Here is a 26,992-nt window from a genome sequence, read left to right on the forward strand (position 1 = left end):
GGAGGGGAAGACCCTCAGAGTTCCTGGGTGAAAGAGAAACAATTACTATTTAGTTATTACATTCACTCTGTGCTAGGTGGGTGGGGAACTTGTTGTCCAGGCTATGAGCTCCAGAGTGAATTGGGTTTAAGGCTTGATCTTGGAGCAAGAAACATAGCCAGTAAACCCAGAGGAAAAAAGGCAACTTTTGGCCATGGCGCTTACCTTTCCCTGGGCAGAACATGGTAATAGTAGGCTAACGAGGTTCGTTCTCTCTTTCTCTGTCTCTCTAACACATGGGCGCACATGCATAAGAAAAATATAGGACAGAATAGGTACAGTTTACATGCAAAATAGGGGGTCAGGTCTGGGGCTCCCTTTATATAAAACATCACTACCAATACATAACAGGACAGTAAAGACACCTCTCTGATTGTCCTGTTATATATTGAGGGTGTTAGTAGTAAAAGAACAAAAGGGCAATACCAAAAGACTACGTAAAATAGGAAAAGAAAAAAATGCATACTAAAAAGAATAACTAAATTGTTTTGAAAAGACATTCCTGAATTTAAAGCCAGAAAAGCCCTCAGTGGCCATCTAGTCCAAACCTCTCATTTTACAAATGTGTAAAGTGAGGTCCATGATAGGTTAAGTATCTTGCCCAAGGTCACACAAGTAGTATTAAGTGATGAAGACAAGATTTGAACCCAACTCTTCCAAGCAATTTCCTCTATTTCTAAAATAGTACTCCCTTGGGACTCAAATCCTAAGTCAAAAAATTGAAGATTTATTTGGAACATTTTATGATATAAATTATATTCAATGGAATTAGTCAAAGGTGAAATCAAATAAAGTTGGTGCATATCTAAAAGTTTCTGCTATTTCTCTGATCAAAATTCCTACTCCCTCTGTGCCATTAAATTCAGTGGTTATACAACAATAAGAATGGGTTTAACTAAAATGCAAATCACAACTCTAAGTTGCTATCTCACCACCATCAGACAAAAGGTACAAAACAGGAAAATGACAATTACTGGATGAAAGTCACACAGAAAAAATGTACTACTGGCAGATTGGTTCAATTATATAAAGCAATTTGGAGCTATATCCAAAAATTCACCAAAATGTGCAGATCCTTTGAGCCAATGATAGATTACTACAAGAAATAAATCCCTCCAAATATCAGAGGCAGAAGGAAAGACCCAATATGTACATAAATAAAATGACCACTCAATTCAGAAGACTAATGAGGCAACCTTTCTTAGCAGAAAGGTGTTAGGGCTGTAGGTAGGTACAGAATATGATACAAATTTTCAAACTCAAGGGAGAAAACATACACATAAACATTTACAAAATAATTACATAGAAAATGTTTTGGGGGAAAAGTCACCAAAAAAAGTTTCAAAAAGGGGTGTGTGTGAAATACCAAGGTAACTTTGGCCAAACTATAATTAATCCTACCTAGAATCCTACCCCAAGGATTAGCATCCCTTACTTATACTGCCCCATTTTATATCTTCTGAATCTACAGATTATCTAAAAATAACATGTTTTTGCTTCCTTTTTTTACCCTAAAGTTGGAGTTAGTTGGATAGTGAATGAAAAGATTTAAATTAGTCACATCTAAATCAAAGGAGGAACTGCCTATACATATAAAATACTAAAAATAGTCTTACTGCTAAAAAAAAAAATTTAAGTACTTTATTATAAAAAATATTAAAACATCACTAAAATCAATTAAAAACTTCTGTAATTATTTATATTTTTTAAAAATGAATTTAAATGCACAAAATATTCTAAGTTTTTTTGTTTCTGTCTTCATCAAGGACCTTTATTTGTCCATTTATTCTCATTCTCTTTTCCTCTCTGTCAGTCTTCTGGTCCTTCACTTTTTTTGCATTATTTCATAAAGGTCTTTCTATATTCTCTATTTCTTCATATCTGTCAATATGTTAAGTACATTAAAAAATCCCAATACATGAATATACCACAATTTATTTAACCATTCCTTTATTGCATTCAGATTTCCTTCATTTTTTGCAATTATTAATAACACTGCACTGACAATCTTATTTCAGATTTAACATAATAGCATAAACAAATCAAAAAAGTCTCAAAGTAACCTTTAATATCTTGATAAGTATTTTGCTCCCTACTCCAACTTTACTCCAGAAATTTGTCTTCATCACTCTCTTTTTCTTCTCTACCAGCACTCTATCTTTTTCTGTGTTTATAGTTCCATAGATGATAAACTCTTTGGAGACAGGAAATTTATTTTAAAAGTTTTTTATTCCAAGTGTCAAATGTTCCTTACATATAGGCAGATAGTTAATGCTTGTCTAGCTGAATTCTGAATACTTCAATTTCAAAACTGTGGAATCTATTCAACTTGAACATATTTTAAAGATTTACCCAAAAAATTAATGTTGGTTAGCATCTAGTCTGTTTCTGATATTCCACGAATATTCCTGACAGTACAGAAGAGAAAAAAATCTATATAAATTAATCTCTGACAAAAATTTCTGGAGACACATGACCTAAGACTGCCTACAAAACAATTCAGACTACCATTAGGAACACTAAATTTATGCATTCCTATGAAAGAACAAACAAAAGGAATGGCTTCTAAGCAGAAACTCATGTCTCTTGTTTTTCCACAGAACTATGTAAAGATGCAAGTTAAAACATAGCTCTATGAATATTTTTGTGCCTACCCAGATGTGGGTGTGTTTCAAAATGTAATTCTACATTCAGGAATGCATTTCAATTATGCCTATTTATGATTAAAGCATGATACTTTGGCCTTCATTTTATATAATTTTATTACTCAGAGAAATGTCTACACAACTCTTAAATCAGTCTTGAAATCTTATATACATGTGCCATAAATCTTTCATCTATTTGATATGACTCACTTTTTGAACCTTTTTGTTGGTAAGGAACAGGCATAGGAAAAATTTACCATTCTTAGTTGAAATAAACAAGTGATTTTATATTACTGTATGGATCAGAACTTTTTCTGCCTTGGTATCTATCTCAAAGAGTTACACTGGCTATTTTTCTTCAAATATTCTAAATCTGTCTTTTAAAATGAGCAAATGGAAAAGCTGGGGCTCCAATTAATTTGGAACTGAAAATTAAAGGACAGAAGAATATCACAAAAGAAATCTGTATATCATAATAAAGTTTAGAGGACAGATTTTTAAGATCATCTAGTTCAACTCTTTCATTTTATAGATGAGGAGAGACTAAATGAGAAACTTGTCAAAAATCATCTAGCTAGCAAGTCAAGACTCAAAATCTAAGTCTCCTAATTCTCAGCTCAATGCTCTGTCAATTATACTGAAATAAGAATCAGAAATTTCTTAACAGTGAATTAAAAAATAAACTACTTAAGTCAACATATAAAGTCAGATTCATTCTGAAGTTTCTACATATCTTCATTAAAGTAAAAAAATTAAACCCAATCTAAAACAATTCCATTTATATTCAGGGACTAGTCATTAGTATTTCCACCTAAATCAGATCAAGGTTTCCTAAGTAAAACATCAGAATCATAGGAAGTTAGCAAAACTAATCCAACATTAACATTACAACTTAAAATGTATTCCTTCAGGCCTATGGTATTAACCACATTGTGGGGGAAGGAGAAGGATAACTGTAAAATACAACTAAATTAATCAAACAAGCAAAAAGCACAAAGTGAAAGGATTCTTCTGACTAGAAAAAGAAGGGCCTGTTGAAAAGAATAAACTCTAGTTTGACAAACAAAATTAATCCTAGGTCCTAAAGTTTTGAATGGCTCAGTTGTATGGCCCTTCACTATTAGCTTCTGTAAAGCACAGACAATCTCCTAAGAGCCCATCTCCTATGGTTCTAGAGCAACTCACCTGGGAGTCATTTTTGTATCCTCTGGGAGGAGCTCTGAGTCCATGCTGCTCTAGCACAGTCAACCCCCTGCTGGCTTCCCCTTAGGATCAGGATTCAAGTATGAGAAGCAACTCTGAACAGAACCCTGGTGTTCATCAGTCAAAAGACAGATCAGCTCTAAACAGAAATACAATATAGATGTCACCCCCAAGACACACAAGAAATGAATCTAAAACCAAAAGGGTATTAGGTTTCATTCCACCATTAAGTTAAAACACTACACACACAAAGCAAACAGAAGGGAAAGCCACAACTAACATCAATTCATTAATGTTCATAATATTTTAAAGAGAAATATCACATCTTTACATTAGAAACTTTATATAAAAATGTAAGAGGCAGGGCAATAACCTTTCTTTAAAAATTCTAGATGACAGAAATCTACGTGATTAAGAAGCCATTTGACTGATGTTCTTATATTATCTAGAGTGAGTGTGTGTACACACAGAGAAACACACACACACAGAGACTCACAGACACACACACACACACACACACACACACACACACACACACACACACACACACTCCCCCCCCACCATGATTTCAGGAAATGGGCAACTTGGTCTACCAGTGCAGGTCAGCGAACTTCTCTGCAACTTAGGTCTTCAGAGAGCTGCCCTACAGCACTGAGGGTCAATGACTGGCCCAGGGTTGCACAAATCAGTATTTACCAGACAGGCTCCCTGGTTCAATGGCAATTTTCTACAAACTATTTAGCTACCTTACATACATACATGGAGTTTTCTTTAAATACAAAGACTCCATGCCAGCAATCATCCATGGGGATGGATTAGCAAATTCATGAATTATGTTTCTATTCATTAGCTGAGCCTTTTTACACCTACATCTAATAACGTTAAGTAAAGGCTTCTGACTTGATTACACTATTTAGTCAATGAAAGGGTGGTTTAGATTTCACAAGTGAATTTTAATTATACAAGTCTTGAATTTTATACCAGGCTCAGCAAATATATTTTTATAGGCTATAACTGTTGTCAAGACAGAAGATTTTTACTTAGCAATTCAGCCTCAGCAGAATTCTCTAGCCTGATACAGGGGCTCAGATCTATTCCAAAGCCCAAGGCAAATCATTCCTTGCCCCACTCAAAATATTTCTGGGAAAATTAAATTAACATTATGAGCAATTCTGGAGAAAAATCACACAAACAAAGGGGATTAAAAGGTTTACAGGCAAAATGCTAGATACAAACCTCATGCATGTGGCTCTAGTCTTCACTACAGACATTCGCCAAGGTCTGCTCTCTGTACATGTACACATGCGTTGAAGAGTGACGATAAAGCATCAATATCTATCTACAAGCAACTGTTCTTCAAAAAGATTAGGAAAATACAGCCTGAGGTTTAAAATCCCTTTCCTTCTTCTTACTGAAGTATGCTAGAACTCAACAGAACACCTGAGAACCATGTCATAGGGCTATCTTCTAGATGAAAAGGTCTTACACTGAAGTTCTTTTGATATTTCAGAATCCCTTGGATACTGTCCCAGAAGGACTTGCCTTCTACTGGCTTTTGCTCTACAGTGAACAATGTTATTGAGTTTCAGGTATACTTCCAACAAAAATCATTTATTTTGTATGGTTTTTAAGTAAAAAATGAAAATGTTAAAAATTAAAGCTCCCTTTGATTTAGGGAAGCTTTAAAGGAAGCAGTTTAAAAGTTCACCTCACTCAATAGTAATGAAAAAAATCTTTAGAGAATGTTTTCTTATTTACCTTTAAAGAGTTTCCTCCTCCCCCAACTACAGTTAATTGCTTTTTTAGTCAGTAATGGACCTTTCTATTCCAGTCTCTCCCACAACAAAAGATGGCTTATATATGAATTCCTACTTAAGATAATTTCATATTAAGGTAAAATATTACTAAAAAAAAAACCTGACTCCTTTTTCACCTAGGTTTTCACGAGTTTTAAAAATGAAAGTACATGAGACTCAGGACCTAGTACATTAGGCAGTCTTAGGATCACCACCAAAAACCTACTTCACATCAAGAGTGAAGTGCACTATCAGAGTGAACAGGACTGTCAGCATCATTAGGTTTAGTGTGTATTGCAAAGATCTTCTCTTTTTAAAAAATGATTATCATAATCAGTCAACTTCAAAGCTTTCTAAAATTTACTCGAGAGCTTTAAAAACATTACCATGCTATAGACCCAAACAAAGGAAAAACCTTTTTAAAATAACAGTAATTTCTGAAGTATGATTTGTTTATAAATATTTTAATTTCAAGCTCCTAAAATAGTTTGGCATTATTCAATGGCATTCTTCACTAACAAAAGCAAATTACATTTACTAAGAAGCATATTTTTCTCAAATGAAGGAAATGGAACAATGCTAATTGTGTTTTAAATCCTTGGGACTCATTAAAAAGGACCTGTATAAACAACGTAGCTTTTGAGATTGGAATGGGTGGGGGAAGAAAAAAGTCATGGCAATTAATTATTAGATTTATATCTATATAGTTCTATAACTGCTTCACTACCCAATCAATCTAGTTGGGGGGAGACAGAGGGCAGAAGGAATTTATTTTATATAGAACGTTAAAACATGAGGAAATTATCTTTAAAAAAATCAATTCTTTCAAAATTATCCTAAGAAATTATAAACCATCACATTGTGTTGTAAAATAATTAATCAATGAATGATATTCATTCATACTTCATTTATAAGAAAACCAAATGTTAGGGTATCTGTACGATTCAAGTAGTCTAGCAAACTTGAAAAGTGTCAACAGATTTTTTTGGAACACTGATTAGTACAACCTTAAAGCATTAACCGCCTTAATTATGTATCTCCAGGAAAATGGGCAGGGGTACAATTGGGGGCTAGAAAGCAGGCTGAGAATTTCAGTGATGACAATGATATAAAGGAGAAAAGTCAGAAAAATGAAGTTTGCCTGTGAAATTAAATGAAGCTAAAGCCAAAGCAATATGAGTATGCAGAATACAGTTTGTACTATGGTCACATGCCACCTTTCCCTGCCAAAAGTTATTGTTGATTTAGAGGTAACTACCTTAGGCTAAAAGAGATGATGTGACAAAATCTAAGAGGTGGAAGATAATGAAGGGAATTCCTAGGGAAAGCTCAGGTCATCTTTAATAATGCAACGTATCCTAAACTCAGAGAAGGGATAATATTAACTTTCCTAATGCAGACAGGTAAATTTCACTAGGCCAAAGACTTTTCGGTAACAGTTTGAAGCAGAGACCAAGACAACCTAAACTGAAATGGTCCAGACAGAGGAGCTAATCAGTGGGATATAATTCAATCTCAATACAATTCAAATCATACTTAAGATTTTTCCTATTCTGTTTGTTTTAAAAAAATTTAATAAAAATTGTTTTGACAAAACAATCACCTCCCAATAAACTTTCATAGTAACTCCCCTTTAAAATTGTTTTGCTTTAAGCAAAACAATTTTAAATAGCAACTGTCACTGAGAACCCTCCACTAATAACAGAAATGAAAGAATATTTTAATATTAATCATCTATAACTGTCACTGAACTTATCTGCTGTTTCTAGTATTACTTTCATTTACAATATTATACTTATTGTGCATATTGTTCTTTTGATTCTTTGATGTGCATCAATTCATATCGGTCTTCCAACTTCTGAGAGAAATTCTTTCTATTTGTCATTTCTTACAGCACAACAACTATTTCATTATAGTCATAAACCACAATTTGTTCAGCCATTCCCCAATCTACTATAACATTTTTTTTTAAACTAATAGCTTTGGATTTTGCATCACACCTATATTTACCACTTCACTCCTCCCCTGGTACCTCCAAGAGCCATTCCTTATAATAATGATAACAACAGGGACCAGATCTATGATTTCTTTGCTAAACGGAGCTCTCAGAGGAGGAAACTCCCTCTACTTACACAAGTGAAACCTTCTCTTAAACCTAGGGTCTCAGAAAGTTGTCTAGAGTACTGAGGGGTTCAATGAATAATAAATACGCACATAATTTGTTTCCAGCTTTTTCTTACTACAAATAGTGCTACTACGACTATTTCAGTACATATGAAACTCTTACTGTCATGATCCCCTTAGTATATAAACATAATTGCTAGATCAAAATGTTATGATAACTTTTAATAATTTAATAATTCTAAATTACTTTCCAGAGTGCCTGGACTAATTCACAACTCCATTCACAGTGTAACTGATGAGTCTATCCTACCACAGACCCTCCAAAACTATTTTCCAACAAACAAAAATGGCAACACCTTTAATGCTTTAAAATTTACAAAGCATTTTTTTTCAACTGCCTCCTGAGGTACATCAGTACAAGTAGTTTTATGACCACTTTCTAACATAAAGAAATCTAGTCTTAGAAAGGTCAACTGATTTGCCCATGGTTACTCATCTAGTAAGTGGAAAAACTAAGATTCAAACCAGTTTTCTGACTTTAAATACAATGCTTGCTCTTTCACAATACCATGTTTTCTTAAAGAATGGGAGGGAGCGAGGGGGAAGTGATTAACAGAGAACGGAACTAAAAATGTACAAATTAAAAAGCTATTTCAGAATAGAGCAAAAGGAAGAGTACTATCAGGAGAAGTAAAGTAAATACCAAGACAGTAAGTTTTTACCTGAAGCCAGTGAAAGCAAAGTAGACCAAGGACCCAAAAGAGAAAATCATCTACTTTTCTAGTAACCTAAGGAGCTAAAAGGATAAACTCAAACTTGAAACTGAGTAGAACTTGGAACACTTATCAAAAACTGTAGGCTCTCATTAGGAGAACCCAAAGTTCAAAGCCAAAAAGGAACTGTGAATTATAAACTGTGGTCTATCAATCAATAAATATGTATTAATCATTCAGTCAGGCAGAGATGGAGACACTTCTGGAAGAACCATCATGATGGCTGCCTAAGGAGAACCTCAAGTGCAGTTCAAACTTGTATTCGTTAGAGATGGAGGTACTGGGAAAACCACATTTGTAAAACATCACTTGACTGGTGAATTTGAGAAGTATGTAGCCATCCTGGGTGTTGAAATCCATCCTCTTGTGTTCCATACTAACAGCAGTCCTGTTAAATTCAACGTATGGGAGACAGACGGTCAAGAGAAATTTGGTGGACTGAGAGATAGTTATTATATCCAAGCTCAGTGTGTCATTCTAGTGTTTGACGTAACATCAAGAGTTATTTACAAGAATGTACCTAACTGGCATAGAGATCTGGTACGAGTATGTGAAAATATTGCTACAGGGTTGTGCAGCAACAACATGGATATCAAGGACAGAAAAGTCAAGGCAAAATCAATTGTCTTCCACAGGAAGAAGAATCTGCAGTACCATGAAATCTCAGCCAAAAGTAACTACAACTTTGAAAAGCCCTTCCTTTGGCCTGCTAGAAAACTTCCCAGAGACCCTAATTTGGAGTTTGTTGCCATGCCTGCTCTTGCACATCCAGAAATTATCATGGATCCAGCACTGGCAACACAGCATGAGCAGGACTTCTAGACTGCTCAGACAACTGCACTCCCTGATGAAGATGGTGACCTGTAAGGGAATGAAGCTAGAGCCTGGCATCAGAGGTCTAGTTTTACAGGCAACTGTCCTGTGATATCAGTCATGTATGTTATTCGCCATTATATTATACTGCTGAGTAGAACATGTACTTAATCTTTGGTTTGCTGAAGGAAATGAATGGGCTTCAGAATGAATGGGACATATTTTAAAATTATATATAATTCATATTTTAGACCTGGGTATTTAGCTGTTTTGGACCACAACTGCATCCTTTTGAGTTTCAAATATAAGACTGTTGCAGTCCCATCACAATATTCAGCAGTGAATCTTGTTTGCTACTGTCATTTCTATTCCTTTTTCATTTGGATCATAATAAAGTTGTATTTCAAATATCTAATAAATAAATATGTATTAAATAACTACTGTGTGCCAGGTGACGTAGTAGTGGTTAGGGGTAGAAAGAGGTCCAGAGCAAGACATGAATTTTTTAGACATAATAAATATATCAATTTGCCTTTTCTGACTATACTATTTGTTGTAAGGGAGAGCTTTTATAGTTTGGCTATATTAGGAGATATTAGATGGAAATTTGGAATATTTGGAGATATTAGATGGAAAAGTGTAAGGAAAAGAGGGAGGGAGGGAAGGAAGGAAAGAAAGAACAAAAGTAGGGAGAGAATCATTTATAAAGTCTGCAGAAGGGAACAGACAGGAGCACAAAAGCGAATATAGATAATCAGTGCTGGTACTATTGTGTTTAATACATATACCTAATATAAGTTAATGTGTACTTTAAAAAGGAAACAATGTGATATGTTCATGGTTTCATATACCTTTCTTTTTTTTTCTATTTTTCTTTATATATGGATATTTGAATTTACTGATATTTGTCAAGTTCATAATTTTTAAAAAAGAAAATGAGAAAAAATGACAAACAGGGAAGTTTGTAATAGAGTCTAAAGGCAATTGAGTGTCACCTGAAATTATTGAGGAGGGAGGGGAATGACATTTTCAGACCTGTGTTTTAGCAAGTTCTTTTTGACAACTGTATGTAGGACAGAAGAGAAATCTGAGGGAGAAAGATCAATTAGAGGGCTACTGCATCTATTCTCCAATAGTTAAGTAGTCAAAGGAAAGTAATAAAAAGTTCTCACAAGAAGAACTATAAAGGATTCACAAATACATGAACAAATGCTACAGTAATAACCCAAATAAGAGAAATGTACAACCTTGAGATTTTATATCCCAGCCCCTGCAAACTGGCAAAAAATGACCCAAAAAAATGGCAATAATCAATGTTGAAGGAGTGGTGGAATGTCAGGCACATTAATACACTGTTTTGCTGTGAAATGGTACAAATGTTTTGGAAAACAATTTTAATTATGCAAATAAAGTGACTAAATGTCCATACCCTTTGAACCAAAAACTTTATTACTGAGCTTAAACCCAAAAGAAGCTAGTAGTTCCACATAAGCCAAAATGTTTATAGCAGTACTTTTTGTGACAGCAAAGATTTGGAAACAAAGTAGATGCCCATCAAATGGAGAAAAGTTAAACAAATTTTGATACAAGAATGTAACAGAATATTACTATACTGTAAAAAATAATGAGTATAATGATACAGGGAAGCATGAGAAAACAATATACACAATGACTACAATAACATAAATAAAAAGAACACACACCCTGAAATCTAAAGTGAATGTAACAAAATAAAGAATAAGCATGACATGAAAGAAAAGATAAGAGAATACTCCCAACCATCCCCTTTGTGAAGGTGTGAGGTCTGATCCGCATGTTGCACATTACACATGGTTTAAGACTAATTTTTTTTCTTTCTTATTTCTTTCAGGAGCTGGGAGTTTTCAAAAATACAATTATAATGGGATGATTCTTGGAGAGGAGAAAAGGGAGAGATACCAGGGAAAACTATGATGATATAAAAAGCAGAAGACACATCTATAAATATTTTTTAAGGATACTGCAGTAGTCTAGATTAGTGTAGTAGACAAGTGAATGTAGAAAAGTGAATAGATAGCTGAGATATTGTGGAGAAAAAATGGCAAGTGATCGGATGGATGAGGTTAGGAAGAGTGAGAACCAAGGTATGACTTTGCTGGTTTTCAACCAGGGTGATTGGAAAGATTGGTTCCCTCAACTAAAACTGGGAAAATCAGAAGAGGAATGAGTTTTAAAGGGAAAGATAATCAATTTTGTTCACACCATATTAAGCTTAATGTGCTTATGGAATATCTGGTTTGAAATATGCACATGATTATTAACACTAGAATTCTGGAGAGAATCATCCAGACAGATAATCACTAAAGCTATGAATGCTGATGAGGTCATTAAGAATGTTGAGAGAAAGTTGGAAACCAAAGACAGAGGTTGGGGGAAACACCTATAGAAAGGCGAAAGAGGATGATTCAGCAAAGGAGAGGAGTGGTCAAAAAGAACCAAAAAAATTAGTGACAAATCAAGCGAACATTTATTATCCACCTATTATGTGTCAGGAATCCCAGTGTAATCTCTAGCACTCAACAACAGGGAGATAAGAATCCCCTTTGCCCCAAGCTGCTTCCAGTACCAATCACTAATTAATTGGCTGCCTTTTTCAGTGAGGGCCTGATCAGGCCTATCTCTAGAGTACTCCTACAGTCTCTAGATGCAATGTCTTCAATCTCCTGCCTCCCCACTCCCCCCCCCCCCCATCCCCTCCCCTCCCCATTTCAGTCTTCCCCAGAGCAAGTAAGGTACTTCCTACACCTCCTGAAGGAGCTAACACACCTCTACCTGCTTCTGCCTCTGTGAGGCAGATCAACTAGGGTCCTCACAGGACACAACACCAACTGCCATGAGGGGGAAGCTGAAGGGAGGAGCTGGTACAATTTGAGCACATGCCTCCCTCTAACCACTGACACACCACATGGACCAACTTCTCAATAGTTAACGTATATTATACGTTAACGTATATTATCCCCCTTATACTCAACCATCCCAGTGACTCTGAACCTCCAGATTCAGATATAAAAATCTCATTCCCCATTCTCAATTCTCTCTTCCACCTAAGACCTTCCATGTATTAAGAAATCCAAATAAACATTTCTTTTTAAGCCCCAGCCAACTACAGAAAGCAAGGGGGTTTGAGATAGCACTCTGGGGTAACCTAAAGCTGTTCTTGCCTGCAACAGCAGGCCTTAACCTGGACTTAAAGAGAAAAATCAGCTTCACAAATGCAAAGTGAGAGAAAGCATAGTTAAAATTTTGTCTTTGAAAGACCTACCACAGACCCAACTTCAGTATGAGTCATGAGTATGATAAAGCAAAGGAGTCAAAAAAGTTAAGGCCATGCTGGCCTGCATTAAAAGAGACATAACTTCCAGGGCAAAGGAAGTGATACCCCTCTGTACTCGGTTTTTGTCAGCCTTCATTGAGAGTGGTACATTCAGTTCTGAACAACACACTGTAAAAACAATAATAACCAGGAGGGCAGCCAGGATAGTGAAATGCCTTGAGTCCATGTCATATGATGATTAATCTATGATTAAGATCAGAGAAATTTTCAAGTATATGAAAGGACATCCTATGGAAAAAAAATTAGACTAGTTTTATTTGTCCCTAAAGGATAGAACTAGTAGCAACTAGATGTTAGAGAGAGGCAAATCTAGGCTTAATGACATAAAAAATAAAACAAAACAAAATACCTTACTAACCTTTAGAGCTGTCCAAAAATGGAATGGGCTACCTGGAAAAGTAATGAGCTCCCCCTCCCTCCTTGAAGGTCTTCAAGCACAGGCCACTTTTCAAGTATGCTGCAATAGGATTTCCTCTCAGGTGTAAACTAAACTAGATTGCTACCAAGTTGCCTTCTGCCTTCAAATATTCTATGATTCTATCATTTTATAAAACAAACAACCTCTGGTTCTCAGCACTCTGCAATGTCATCCAGCACAAGTAATTTATAGGGAAATTTTATTTTCTACTTATTGCAATGGAGAAAAATCAAAGCAGAAAAAGTCATTCAGGAACATTTCCATTTTTGTTAATTCATTATTTACTGGGTCAACACATCTTCTTCACTAATAATGACTTAAGTGTCCTATGGCTTAAAGCCACAAATAAAGTGTGGGGATCAAGGGCAAAGTAGAGGTTATGGTAGTGGGACAATAAACAATGTTTTACTCCCTGGTTAAAAAAAAATTGGGGGGGGGGGGGTTGAGACAAAGAGAATTAGAAGGTCTGACTATTCAGAAATCTCTCCCCAGATTCTACTAATGGGAAAGTTTTTGGATCTAGTAAGCTCTTTGGCAACAAATTCATGCAGGAGGATTAAGTCTATTACTACATTACTATTAAGTCATTCACACTTTAGATGCAACAGCTTTAATATTATCTACCTTTACCTGAGAACAGTCTCAGTAAATTAGAGAAGGAAGAAAGGTACCGAGGAGAGAGAAAATGAGAAAAAAAGAAACCAGAGGGAGGTAAGGAATTAGGTCGTATAGGACTTTCAGACTCATACCAGACACCCAAGTGCTAATTCTTTATGTCCAAGTCTAATCACACCTACTCAAGAAGCTTCAGTGGCTGCCTATTACCTTAAGAATAAAATACAACCTCTTCTATTTAATACTTAAAAGTGTTCTATGATCTAGATTTTCAGGTTTATTACATATTATTCCTCCTTTATAACCTACACTCAAATATCCTACTCATTGTTCCCCTTACATCATACTACATGTTCCATATGTGTTTTTGGTGCACTTTTGCAAGCCTAGAATGCTCTCTTTCATTGCCTCTGCCTCTTGGAATCCCCTAGCTGCCTTCAAGATTCACAAGTATCTCTCTTCCTATGAGACCTTTCTAAATTCCCTCAGCTTCTAGGGCCTTCCCCGTATTACTTTGTATCCATTTTGTACTTACATGTATATAGACAGTATTTCCCCCAAAAGAAGGTAACGGGGCTGTGGTTTTTTTTCTGTCTTCATATCCCGAGTACTTTCTGCAATGACTGGCAAACAGCTTTTACTGACTGACTGCCTTGGCTGTTAGTGTCTCCATCTAGAAATTACTTTGTACTAATTTTGTATACTTGCATATAACTAATGTTTATCTGTATATATGCTATATAGGTCTAGGAGAACTGAATGTAAATGATTGTGTTAGGTAAGATGTTTTTGGTTTGTTTTTGGTCTTTGTATGCCTACCATCTAGTACAGAACAAAGCAATTAATACCTGCTGAACTGAACAGGAAAAAGTCAGAGTGATCAAAATAAAGTATGTTTTATCAAATGTCTCCAGCATTGAGCACAGTTACCAGAAGGCAACACATTATACAAACTGGCACAATATGTTGAAGTAGATGTGATTCACATTATAAATTAATAAATAGGAATTCTAGTTAATTAATTGGTTCCTTGTAAGTTTAGTTAATGTTAGTCTATGCCATGAGACCTAAACAAACTTTGATGAATTTACAAAGTGAGTTTCTAAATCCTAAAAGCTGAAGAAAGAACTCTGGAAGGTTATCCCACCAAGTGAGGCTCCTAAAATAGCCAAGTGGCCTCTTTCTATCAGGGGTAACAGCAAGGTAACTGAAACTTAAGTATAATGAGACCTTTCCTGATCCCTCAACTGCTAATGCCTTCCCTGAAAAAAAGAAGCTTGTATTTATTTTGTATATGCTGTCTCCTCAATAGACTATAAGTCTTTTAAAGGCATCAACTGTTTTATTTTTGCCCATACTGATTGTTTACTTTGAAATTTTGCACAAGATTTTGGCAGTGCCCAGTACACCAACAAAATCACTTCTATAGTCTTGCATTGCTAACACCTATATTAGAATGTCAGACCAAGTTTGGAAGGCTTCAGAATTCAGCATATCCATTCAACCTAGTCCCAAAATAATATGTTCTCCAGATAACCAAATGATATCCACCAACCCTATTCTCCAGATTTTTTTCCTCACTGACAGAAAATATAGATCAGACTACTACTCTCCCCTTAACTTCTTTATTTTATATATAAGTACTCCCCTATTCAGTGAATAGAATATATAGAACCTATTTCCAGGGTAACCAAAGGATAAAAAAGGAAATCATCCCTTGAAACACATGATATTGAGCACAGCCCTTTACCTCAGGAGACTCAAGTTCTTGTACCAGCATTGTCACTAATTTGCTATATGACCCAGAGGCCATTTTTAATTTCTCTGGACTTCAGTTTTTTCATTTGAATAATGAGGAAGTGATAATACTCTCTAAAGGCCCTTCCAACTCTAAGTCATAGACCAATATGGGTTAACTATATTATTATAAAATGTATCATCTCCCATTAATATTTTTAACAAGAAAAAGAAAAAGAAAAAAACCAGGACATGCCTGAATATCAATCTCAATCTTGTTTTACACTATGTGGTGCTAGGAAACACCCTTACTCTTGTGCTGCCTCAACAATCACTTCAATACGCCACTGGACTTTTAGATGGGAGAGTGGAGGCATGCATGCAATTCTACATACTCATGGAGGAATGAATTCAGAATGACATCAAATTAATTTAATCCTATAACACCAATAAACACATTTTTTTCTACTTATCCTGTAAATATGACAACCATTAAAAGGTCTATCAACGTTGTAATCTAAAATGTTTCTAGCTATACAGCTGTTAGGGAAAATGTATTACTTTGTATTTCTCTAACTGTTTTCACTAGTTCTGAAGAACTACTTCATGAACAACTTCATGAAACAGAATATTCAAATCTGTTCTCCCTCCTCCCTCCCCATGATTCTGAAACAGCAACACTATGATCCATGATTTCCAGTAGCTTGAATATGCAAAAATTTTTGAGCCTATATTGCCAATTGTTCTACATTATATGTCATATATTTTCGGACTGTAATAATTCAGAAGTCAGTTCTTCTAAAATTTTTTAGGTTTTTTAATGCATTCATTATATTGTTCATATTTCTTCCATTACTAACCTCTCCTTTTCTCCATATCTTTTAATCCTTCAATTTCCTCATTTGATTTTAAAAATGTTTTCAGGCTCTTTTTTCTTTTATAGTTGGTCTCTTGATTTTCTTAGTTTTTTTCATTTTTGTTTAATTTCTTATTCTATTTGAACAAATCATCAGAAGTGGTTGAATGTATTATTCATTTGTAGGTGACTCTGATGATACCTTTAATGATTTCTTTTTCTACTTCCACTGACAGAGAGAGGGATATGGTAGAAAGTACACTGGAGATGGCAAAAGGTACAGCAAGAGGGGCTGAGTAACACACTTGATAAGAGTCAAGATTCAAAGACATCTTTAAGAGTATATTTGGTGGAATGGAAGATGAAATGCCGAGGAATACTGCAGCCAAATTTGTTCTTCAAATAAAAGACTCAAGAGAGGAATAAAAAGGTAAACAGAAAAGAAAAAAACCACCATGTTATTCAGTAAGGGCAAACTTTACATCCCTACTAGGGAAGTTGATACTTGTAACTTTTGAGAACTGTATCTTTATAATGACATTTAGAAGAAGTATACATAGGCAGAGGGCATGGGTATAAGTTGACTTTAATGTAATGATAAAAAAAAAAATCTAAGAGGTGAAAAGGGATTTTATTGGGAGAAGAGGAAATGAGGAGGCAGAAAAGTGCAAATTACATCACATAAAAGAGGTGCAAAGATTGAATTTCAACTTCATCACTCAACTAAAACTGCTCTTCTAAAGGGCCTTTCTCAAATCTTCATCCTTCCTGACTTTCCCTGAAGCTTCTGACACTGATGAACACCCTCTTTTCCTTGAAATTCTCATCTTTTCAGATATATGTGACACTACTGTAACCTGGTTCTCCTCCTCCCCCCTATCTAGCTGTGCTTATATATGTCATCTTTGTTGGATATTCAACCAGGTCACATCCTCTAACAGTGCATGTCACACAGGGTTCTGCCTGGGGTCAGCGCTTCTCTTCCCCTTCTATACTCTCTCACTTGATAACCTCATCAGCTCCCATAGATTTAATTATCACCACTTCGATGATGATTGTCAGACCTATTTATTCACCCCAACCTCTCCCCTGACCTCCAGTCTCATAGCTTCAACTCTCTAATACACATCTTAAACTGGATATCCCATAGACATCTTAAACTCAACATGTCCAAAACTAATCTCATTGTCTTTTCCTCAAAACTCTTCCCTTTTCTTAAATTTCCTTCATTTTTTTCTCAATTTCTCCTCAAATTCCAAATCTACCTTTCAAACTAAAACAGTAAACAATTGTCTGTTAGAGAACAGTACCTATATACAAGCAACAAAACAAAGTACATTGGATCTTATTATTTATTTCTATGCTTCATTTATTAATCTTGACTGCAATCATCTGTTTAAATAGAAAGGTACACTTTTTCAAAGTTTTCAATTTTTTTCTCAATTTCTTAAGGTAAAAAATTTTTGAGCTCCAAATTCTCTCCTTTCTTTCCTCCCTCCTTGAGAAGGCAAGCAATCTGATATAGATTATACATGTGTAGTCATGCAAAACATTTCCATATTAGCCCCTCTTCTTTTTAACTTCCCTATTACTAATGAGGGCACCAACCTATCGTCTTTGATTCCTCACTCTTTCTCACCTCTCCTCCAAATCCAATTAATTTTTAAGTCCTTTCGTTTCTACCCTTTGACATTTCTAGTATATTCCCCCTTCTCTCCTCTGACTGCAACCACCTTGACTCAGACTCTCAACATCTCATGCCTATACTATGCCTCTGCTATTCCAATAGCCTACTGAGTTCCTGATTTAAGTCTCTTCCCACTCCAGTCTCTTCTCATCAGTAAAACTTGTCTTTGTAAAGAATTACTCCACTCCAACCACTGACCCCTCCCCACCTCTTTTCGGTCCCTCAGTGCCTTTCTATTACTGTCAGAATCTAATATGCCATCTTCTGTTTGGCATTTAAATTCTCAATGACTACATATTAAATAAAAGGAAAAGGCCATATTAGATCTTTTTCCTCCAGAAAAACACTGGATTAAGATTAGTGTTTAATGGAAATATCTTTTTAATTTCCTGGGTGGGGAATGGGCTTTAATCTTGTTTAATTTATTTATATGAATTAGAAGTACATAACTGGAAATGGAGATGGATCGATCATGTAGCAAGAACAAGGGTTAATTAACAGCCCACAGGATGCGCTGGCACTCATGCAATGTCAGAAGTTAATCTAAAGAAGATCACAGTACATAAGGTGACCCAAATTGGTGACATCAAAGAACCAATAAATATTATTTTTTTCTACCTAAAAGGAAAATCCTCAATACTGTTATTTTTGTAGTATTTTAAGTGGTTATAAACAACATTTGGGTAACTACAACCCAAAAAAAAGGCTCCTCTAAGGCAGCAGTATTGAATTGAATCCGAGGCCGACATATTGATTTATAAAACTACAAATTAACATTATCTTTGTTGTATTTTTATTTAATCTAGTACCCATTTCCAAACTACATTTTAGTCTGGTTCTGGCCACACTTAGTTTTTCAGGCCATATGTCTGCAAAGAGTTTGACACCTGATATGGCAAACACATAAGTAAGCCAGAAAACCTCTCATCTAACTTTCAGTTTTAAACTGAGAATTGTTAACAACTGACTGTTGAAGAATTGTAATCATTCACTAGCAACAAAACAAAGTACACTGGACCTTACTACTTATCTTTAGGCTTCACTTATTAATCTAAACTGCTCAATAAGACATAGTATGTTATAATAGAAAGAAACAATACTAAGCTAGGAGAGTCAAGAGACCCAAGTATTTAAAACCTTGTTAGTATCTAGCTACATATATGACTTTGCCGGAATCAAATCTCTGTGCGGGCTTCATCATGTATACAAAAAGAAAGCCTTGAAACTAGACTACTTTTAAAGTCCCCTTCACCTACAAAATTCTATGGAATTCTCAAGTTATTCGGGTACAAATTTAGCATTTCACTATAGAGGTTTTATACTGAATCCACTAACAAAATAAAAACAGTCACTTCACAGGAAAAGAATTTTTAATGGCCAGAGAATGAAATAAAGCAAGTGTACCCATTATTCCCATTTCGTCCTTTTTACTTTTGGTTCTGGTCTGTATCTGTGATTTCTTCAGATTAATTAGGTCATTAAGAAGGTAAGCATCAACAGTCAAAAACTTATATGAGCCAGAGGCAGAACCTGACTACATGTCTTCATGACTCCAAAGAGGACTTCTCTTGACTATACCACAAGGCCTCCACAATTACATTCACACAATTTTTTTTTTAATGATCTAATAAAAGGTTATCTCGACCAGACAGCCTTTTTCTCTAGTTGCCTCAGAATTTCTAAATTTTAGAGCTAGAAGCAGCTATATAGTTCAATCCCTTCAATTTACAGATAAGAAAACTAAGCCCAAAGAGAGTATGACCAAAGTTGGACAACCAGGACAAGAACACTGGTCTCCTGTTTCCCAGTTCAAGGCACTAGCCCATTATACTATCTTTCAAACAGATATTTACAAACTCTTTATCCTTCTGATGATGATATGATTAAATTATCACCTAGTAGCACAGATCTCAAAAGGCTACTAACTCCTAATTATTTCAAGGACAAAAATTTTAACATTTATCATTCTAAAAATTATCCTGGAAACTGGAAAACCTTATATGAAATAATACATAGTAGGAAAATATACATTTAGAACCACAACAGACACAGTAAATACGTAAAAACTTATATGAAACTAAAGTTAAAATGTAATAAATAAACATATGAAAAATGGATGAGGGGTCACAGAAGCAAATAAGATTCTATTTTTTTTAATGTAAGCACACATAGTATATACTGCTTTTCCTTTTAAAAAACTGAAAACAGTTCAGCATTTATTCCTGTATTTTATTCCTTATTTTATTGATGTTATTAGGGAATATCATATGTCATGTTATATATTATATTAAAAATTCTCTAAAAGCATTTTTTAGAAACAAGTTAATTCATTAACTTTTATGAATTTGATTAATTTTTAAAAAGCCAAAAAGAATACAAGCAAAGAATAAACCACTTAACATAATTCTGAAATACAATGAAAAAAGTTCAAGTCCAAAAAATATGATTTACTCTATAAAACAATGGGATTCATAACTGCTTTGAAGCAGAAGAGACTGTTCTGTACAAAGGCTTTAGCTGCTGACAGCATGAAATCTAATAAATAGAAATGATATGCAAAACACGCAGACAAAAGTAAAAAATTTCCAGGGAAAAGTAAATGTTTTTTAACAATTAAAAACAAACTTTTTCAAAATTAAGCATCATAAAATTTTTTTTGCATCACATTGAGTGGTTTACATAATTACCTAGAATAAAGACTCATTCAATAAGAGAAACTTTGATATTGCCTACAGATAACTGATATGGTTGAAACAACAGCTTGGTGCATTATATGCAGCAGTAAAACAACAACAAGCAATTATTAAGCATTTATTTTATACAAGAACTGTGGAATGCAATGAAAAGAAAGCTAGCATTTAAATACAACTACTAGGTCTGTAAACCAAAGAAAGCAAATAAAGGGAAAGAAGCTATTTAAAATGCAGCCTTTTTTGCAATGGCAAAGAAGTGGAAATTGAGAGGATACCCCTCAATTGGGGAATGGCTAAACAAGTTGTGACACATGATTGTAATGGAATGTAACTGTACTATAAAAAAACGATAACCAGGATACTTTGAGAAAAACCTGGAAAGACTTACATGAACTGATACAAAGTAAAGAGAGCAAAAACAGGAAAACATTATACACAGTAACAGCAATACTATATAGAATGATCAACTGTGAATGACTTAGCTCTTCTCAACAATACAATGATCCAAGACAATTCCAAAGGACTCATGATGAAAAATGCTATCTACATCCAGAGAAAGAACTGATGGACTCTGAATGCAGATCAAAGCATACTATTTTTCACTTTCTGTATTTTTTTCCTTTGGGTCAGCATCTTCTTTCATAACATGACTTAATATGGTAATGTGTTTTGCATTGTTAAATATATGTAACCTATATCAAACTGCTTATTCTCTCAGGGAAGGGAAATATGGGGAAGACAGAGAAAAAATTTGAACCCAAAATGAATATTTAAATTTGTCTTTGGTGGGGCAGAGCCAAGATGGTGGAGGAGAAGGATGGACCTGTTCTAGGTCTCCCCCAATAACCCATAAAATACCTGTTAAAAATGACTAAACAAGTTCAAGAGCAGCAGAAGCCACAAACTGACAGACTGAAACAGATTTCGAGCCCAACACATGCTGGAAAGCCAACAGGAAAGGTCTATCACACCAAGCTGGAAGCAGGGCTGGAAGCAGAGGGCAGCTCAGCCTGGGCCATGCTGCTAGGACAAAACTGAAGCAGTCCTCAGGGCACGGAATCAAGGGTAGCAGCTGGAGTCCCCAGATTTCTCAACCCACAAACAGAAAGACAGCTTCAAAGATCAGTAAGAAAGCTCTTTCACCAGCCTTGGCCACCCAGAGCAGCAGCCACTGCTGCAGCAGCTTCCACTTTTGTAGCCCTGGCCTAAAGACCCTGGGGGAATTGAGCAATTGCTCTGGGTCTCAGCACAGAGTAGTGGTCCTGGGCTGAGGAGGAACGCTGGCTGGCCAGATGGAGTTGGTGGTGGCTGAAGAGAGGGAATCCTACTCCTAGTTTAGGGGCAGAAAAGAGTGCTTGTGGTTGCTCATAGACGAGAACACAGGCTAAGACAGGAGAACATCCTCTCCCTTGATTGTGCCAATTTGGAGGAACTGAGAACTTACAGGTCTCCTGAGTATACCCTCCACTTGACAAAGGACTCAAAAGTCAAATCACTGGCTGGGAAAATTCCCAAAAACAGGAAGAAAAAAAAAATAAGACTACAGAAGGTTACTTTCTTGGTGAAAAGGTATTTTCTTCCATCCTTTTGAATGAGGAAGAACAAAGCATACATCAGAGAAAGACATCAAAGTCAAGGCTTCTACAGCCAAAACCTCCAAAAAAAATATGCAAAGGTCTCAGGCCATGGAAAAGCTCAAAAAAGATTTTGAAAATCAAGTAAGAGAGGTGGAAGAAAAATTGGGAAGAGAACTGAGAGTGATGCAAGAAAATTATGAAAAGTGATTCAACAGCTTGCTAGAGAAGAAGCAAAAAAATGCTGAAGAAAATAATACCTTTAAAAATAAACTAACTCGAATGACATAAGAGGCCCAAAAAGCCAACAAACCAAAAGAATGAAAAAATAGAAGACAATGTGAAACATCTCACAGGAGAAACAACTGACCTGGAAAATAGATCTAAGAGAGGTAATTTAAAAATTATTGGCCTACTTGAAAACCAGGATAAAAAAACAGCCCAGACATCATCTTCCAAGAAATTATCAAGGAAAACTGCTCTGATATTCTAGAATCAGAGTTAAAATAGAAATGGAAAGAATCCTCGGATCATCTTTTGAAAGAGAACCCAAAAAGGAAAACTCCTAGGAATATTGGAGCCAAATTCCAGAGTTCTCAGGTCAAGGAGAAAATATTACAAGCAGCCAGAAAGAAACAATTCAAGTTTTCTGGAAATACAGTGAGGATAACACAGGATTTAGCAGCTTCTACACTAAGGGATCTAAGGGCCTGGAATATGATATTCCAGAGGTCAAAGGAGAAAAGATTAAAACCAAGAATCACCTATCCAGCAAAACTGAGTATAACACTTCAGGGGAAAAAATGGAATTTCAATGAAATAGAGGACTTCCAAGCATTCTTGTTGAAAAGATCAGAGCCGAGTAGAAAATCTGACTTTCAAATATGAGAATCAAGAGAAGTATGAAAAGATAAAACAGGAAAAAGAAGCCTTAAGGAACTCATTAAAGTGGAACTGTTTACATTCCTATAAGTAAAGATATTATTTGTAACTCATGAGACCCTTTTCAGGATTAGGGTAGTTAGAGGGAATATACATGTAGGTGTGTATGGGTATGTATGTATGTGTATATTATACGTGTGTATGTGTATACATATATATATGTATACACACATAGAGGGTACAAGGTGAGCTGAATATGAAAGGAGAATAACTAAAAAAATTAAAACGTACTGTTAAATAGAATGAGCTGGGAGTAAGAGAAAGGGAGAGGTAGAATATACCAAATCATCTCACACAAGGGAGGGAAGAGGGAGGAGATAAAAGGAAATAATTCAGCCCTTACTCTCATGGGATTTGGCTTAAGGAAGGAACAACACACACTCCATTGGATATGGAAATCTACTTCACCCTCCAGGAAGGCAAGGGGGAAGTGGATAGGAGTGGGAAGATAATAGAAGGAACAGCAAATTGGGGAAAAGGATAATCAGAAGCAAACACTACTGTGGGAGAACAGGTCAAGGGACAGAATGGAATAAATGGAGGGCAGGATAGGACAGAGGAAAATGTGGTTAGTCTTTTACAACATAATTATTATGCAAGTGCTTTGCATTGTTATACATGTGTGACCCATATGGAATTGCTTATTTTCTCAATGAGGGTGGGTAGGAAGGGAGGGAGAGAACATGGAACTCAAAACTTTAAGAATGAATGTTAAAAATTGTTTTAGCATGCAACTAGAAATTAAGATATACAGGCAATGGAGTATAGAAACCTTTTTTGGCCCTATAGCAAATAGAGGGGAAGGGGGATAGAAGAAGGGTGGGTAATAAAAGGGAGGACAGACTGGAGGAAGGGGTGGATGAGGTGCATGTTGTTCTGGGGTAGGAGGTGGGGAAAGATGGGGAGAAAATTTTGAATTCAAATTCTTGTGCAAGTGAATGTTGAGAAGTGAAAAATAAATAAATTATATACTTAAAAATTTTTTAAAATAATAAAAATATAATTGTCTTTACACTTAAGTGGGGGAAAATATTTTTTAAAATAAAATTTTTTTAAAAAAAATTTAAGCTAGGATTTATGTTTAATATTTGAAAAGCACTCTACAAATATTGTTTCATTTGATCCTCACAACAACTTTGAGAGTTAGATGTTATTTACCATCTTTATTATACAGATGAGGAAACTGAGACATACAGGAGGTTAAGGAACTTGTTCAGGTTTATACAGCTAATAAGTGTCTAAGGTCAATTTTGAACTAGATCTTCCTTATTCCAGTTCCAGCTCTCTCTATCCACTGCATCACCTAGTAGCTACAAACAAATCAACTTCTTCTCTTTGAGGAGTTCATATTCTAATGGAGGAAGACAACTTGTATTAAAAGGAAAGAAGGGCTCACTTGAGAGCATCACATATCAGTGTATTCCCCAATGACTTATCTACATATTTAAATACACATACCCTGGCATATCAAGAGTAGATCTGTTTTTGGCAAACAGTATAAAAGACCTTGAGAAGGAGAGAAAAAAAATTTAACACAGTTAAAAGTTCAATAGACATTAATTAAATATAAGCCCAAACCAATAGCTTTAAATTCTGATTCTTCAATAACAGGAAAAACAAAAGTAATTTAACAACTGATAAACTACAGAAAAAAGCAATTCAGGGAAACTGTGATGTCTTCATTAATTTTAAGTCCAACACAAAAGTTAAATCATAAACACACGTGTGTATATAACTATGTACATACATGGAATTCTCACACTCACACATGGCATCAACAGTTCTCTGGACATGGTTATTATAAGTTTGTGCTTAGATTCCAAATCTTTTTCTACCATTCCTATGAAATGGCAAGATGATGTTTTAAAATAGTTTATTAAAGAATCTGTATGATATTGAATTTCTAACCACCTTCTTCTGCAAGTAGTATGCAGTCAAAACTTTTAACAGCACAAAAACAGTAAGGTACATAAGAACTGAGAATATATAAAATGTAATCAAAGTGTTAAAAAGGCTGTATATACTACAAAAAATGAATTTGGTGATTTGTATCCTTGAAACTTGAACTCTGAGTGAACCCTGCTATCATGTACTATTTAACAGCAGTAAAATCTCAGTATCTGCATGTATTGATGTTAACTTAAAGACAAATGAATCCTGACTGAACTATAAGCACTGAAAATCACTAGCTGAGGCATAATCTCCTGGGATTGTAAAACTGATTTCTTATTGCTTATGATTTCACTCCGATGCTGGTAATCTTCCACACAATCTTTCCACATTTCCCAGATGTTAGACTTAGGTATCACACTTGGCACATGATCAAAAGAGGAAAAGACAGTTGAAACAGTTAAAAAAGACCGACTTGTTCCACATTTTCCCCTGTGGTCTAATAGTTCTAAATGAGCTAATCTATTTGCTAAACTAATAATGGAGAAAAAGACTGCATGAGCAAAGAGGGCACCTCACACCCACCATGGGGGCCTTAATAAAGACTGATATCATTCAAATGCCTAAATAAAAACTGCTTGAAAATGTACTTAATTGCTATACACACACACATACATATGTATGTATACATGTATGTATGTCTGTGCATATATTCAGAATGTGTGGAAGCCCAACACTACATAAAAGCAGATTGTTTAAACAATCAAGAAAATTTATTCTTCTATTTGGTATCCTGTTGTCCATCAACAGTAACCCAAGTGCCCACTTTATGGGACAAATGGTAAAGGAAGTCTTTAAGGCAGTATGGATACCAAAAAAACATTTTTACTTACTATAACTCCTTAAACTTTTAGGTGCGACAAACTGAACAACAAACTGGAATTAAGTAAGTCAGCTAAATTTTGTATTGAAATGAAACATAAATGATCAGATATTTTAATCTCTACCCTTTCCGTTGAAAAACTGAACTTACTCCACATAAATTTAATAGGCAATCAACGCTTTAGACATTAACTAATAATGACAGCAACCTGAATAATTCTGAAACACTGAGAAATTGCAATAAGTTGCCTTGTTTCAAAAACCAGAGGAATCCTGTCATCCCTTCCAACCTTGTAACTAGTTTCACATCAAAGATAACCAACCTAAAACTTTGGGGAAACCTCAATGAAAAGGCACATACCAGGTTCTTCTCACCACCAACCCCACACACAGTAAAGTTCCATCCCCTTCCAATTTGGATTCATTCCTCATATTAATTAATCCCCATTCCTCCGGAGCACCATAGTTCTTGACCATCACTTCAGCCTGGGTCTTTGAACACTTGGGCCAAACTCCAAAAAACTCCAATGGTCAAACAGATCACCTACCAGAGAAGAAAATTTGCTACTCCAGAGCAAAGAAGATGGGTAACAACTCCACTACATGTTTCGTGAATGAAACATGGTCTCCTGTTAGCTCTAAATGGCAAGCCATCCTTTGGTGCTACAGGTCTTGTCTGAATGATCCTTCTTTGGTCCAGCAGATTACCCCTTAGCCACCCCAGAGAAAGCACAAATCAACTCGGGACCTCGGGCTGATAACAGTGCCATAACTTATATTCTCCCAATTGCCAACCTAAACTTGACCAATAATTGAACCTTGTATCAGCAATAGGAGAGTCCTGCTCCACGACATATTCATTAATACCATACAGATTCAATGGACAAAATGTTCTTAGCAAGGGTTTCTCTGTGCCATAATGGAATCATAAT

General features: G+C 35.3%; 1 protein-coding gene and 1 pseudogene across 4 annotated transcripts in view; one reads left to right on the forward strand and one right to left on the reverse strand.

Annotated features, from left to right (window-relative positions):
* Positions 1-26,992, reverse strand: part of CDK19 (cyclin dependent kinase 19) — a 214,425-nt gene that overhangs the window by 108,696 nt on the left and 78,737 nt on the right. The window contains exons 3-4 of one of the 4 annotated variants that reach the window (XM_072643050.1): positions 24,747-24,794; positions 3,870-4,026 (exon numbers count right to left, since the gene is read on the reverse strand). The exons of the other annotated variants lie outside the window; for them this stretch is intronic. The gene's annotated coding sequence lies outside the window, so the exon portion shown is untranslated. The remainder of the gene's footprint in view (positions 1-3,869; positions 4,027-24,746; positions 24,795-26,992) is intronic. 4 annotated transcript variants of the gene reach the window in all.
* On the forward strand, positions 8,797-11,713 carry LOC140526658 (GTP-binding nuclear protein Ran pseudogene; annotated as a pseudogene).

Source organism: Notamacropus eugenii, chromosome 2, assembly GCF_028372415.1.
Source record: "Notamacropus eugenii isolate mMacEug1 chromosome 2, mMacEug1.pri_v2, whole genome shotgun sequence".
NCBI lineage: Eukaryota > Metazoa > Chordata > Mammalia > Diprotodontia > Macropodidae > Notamacropus > Notamacropus eugenii.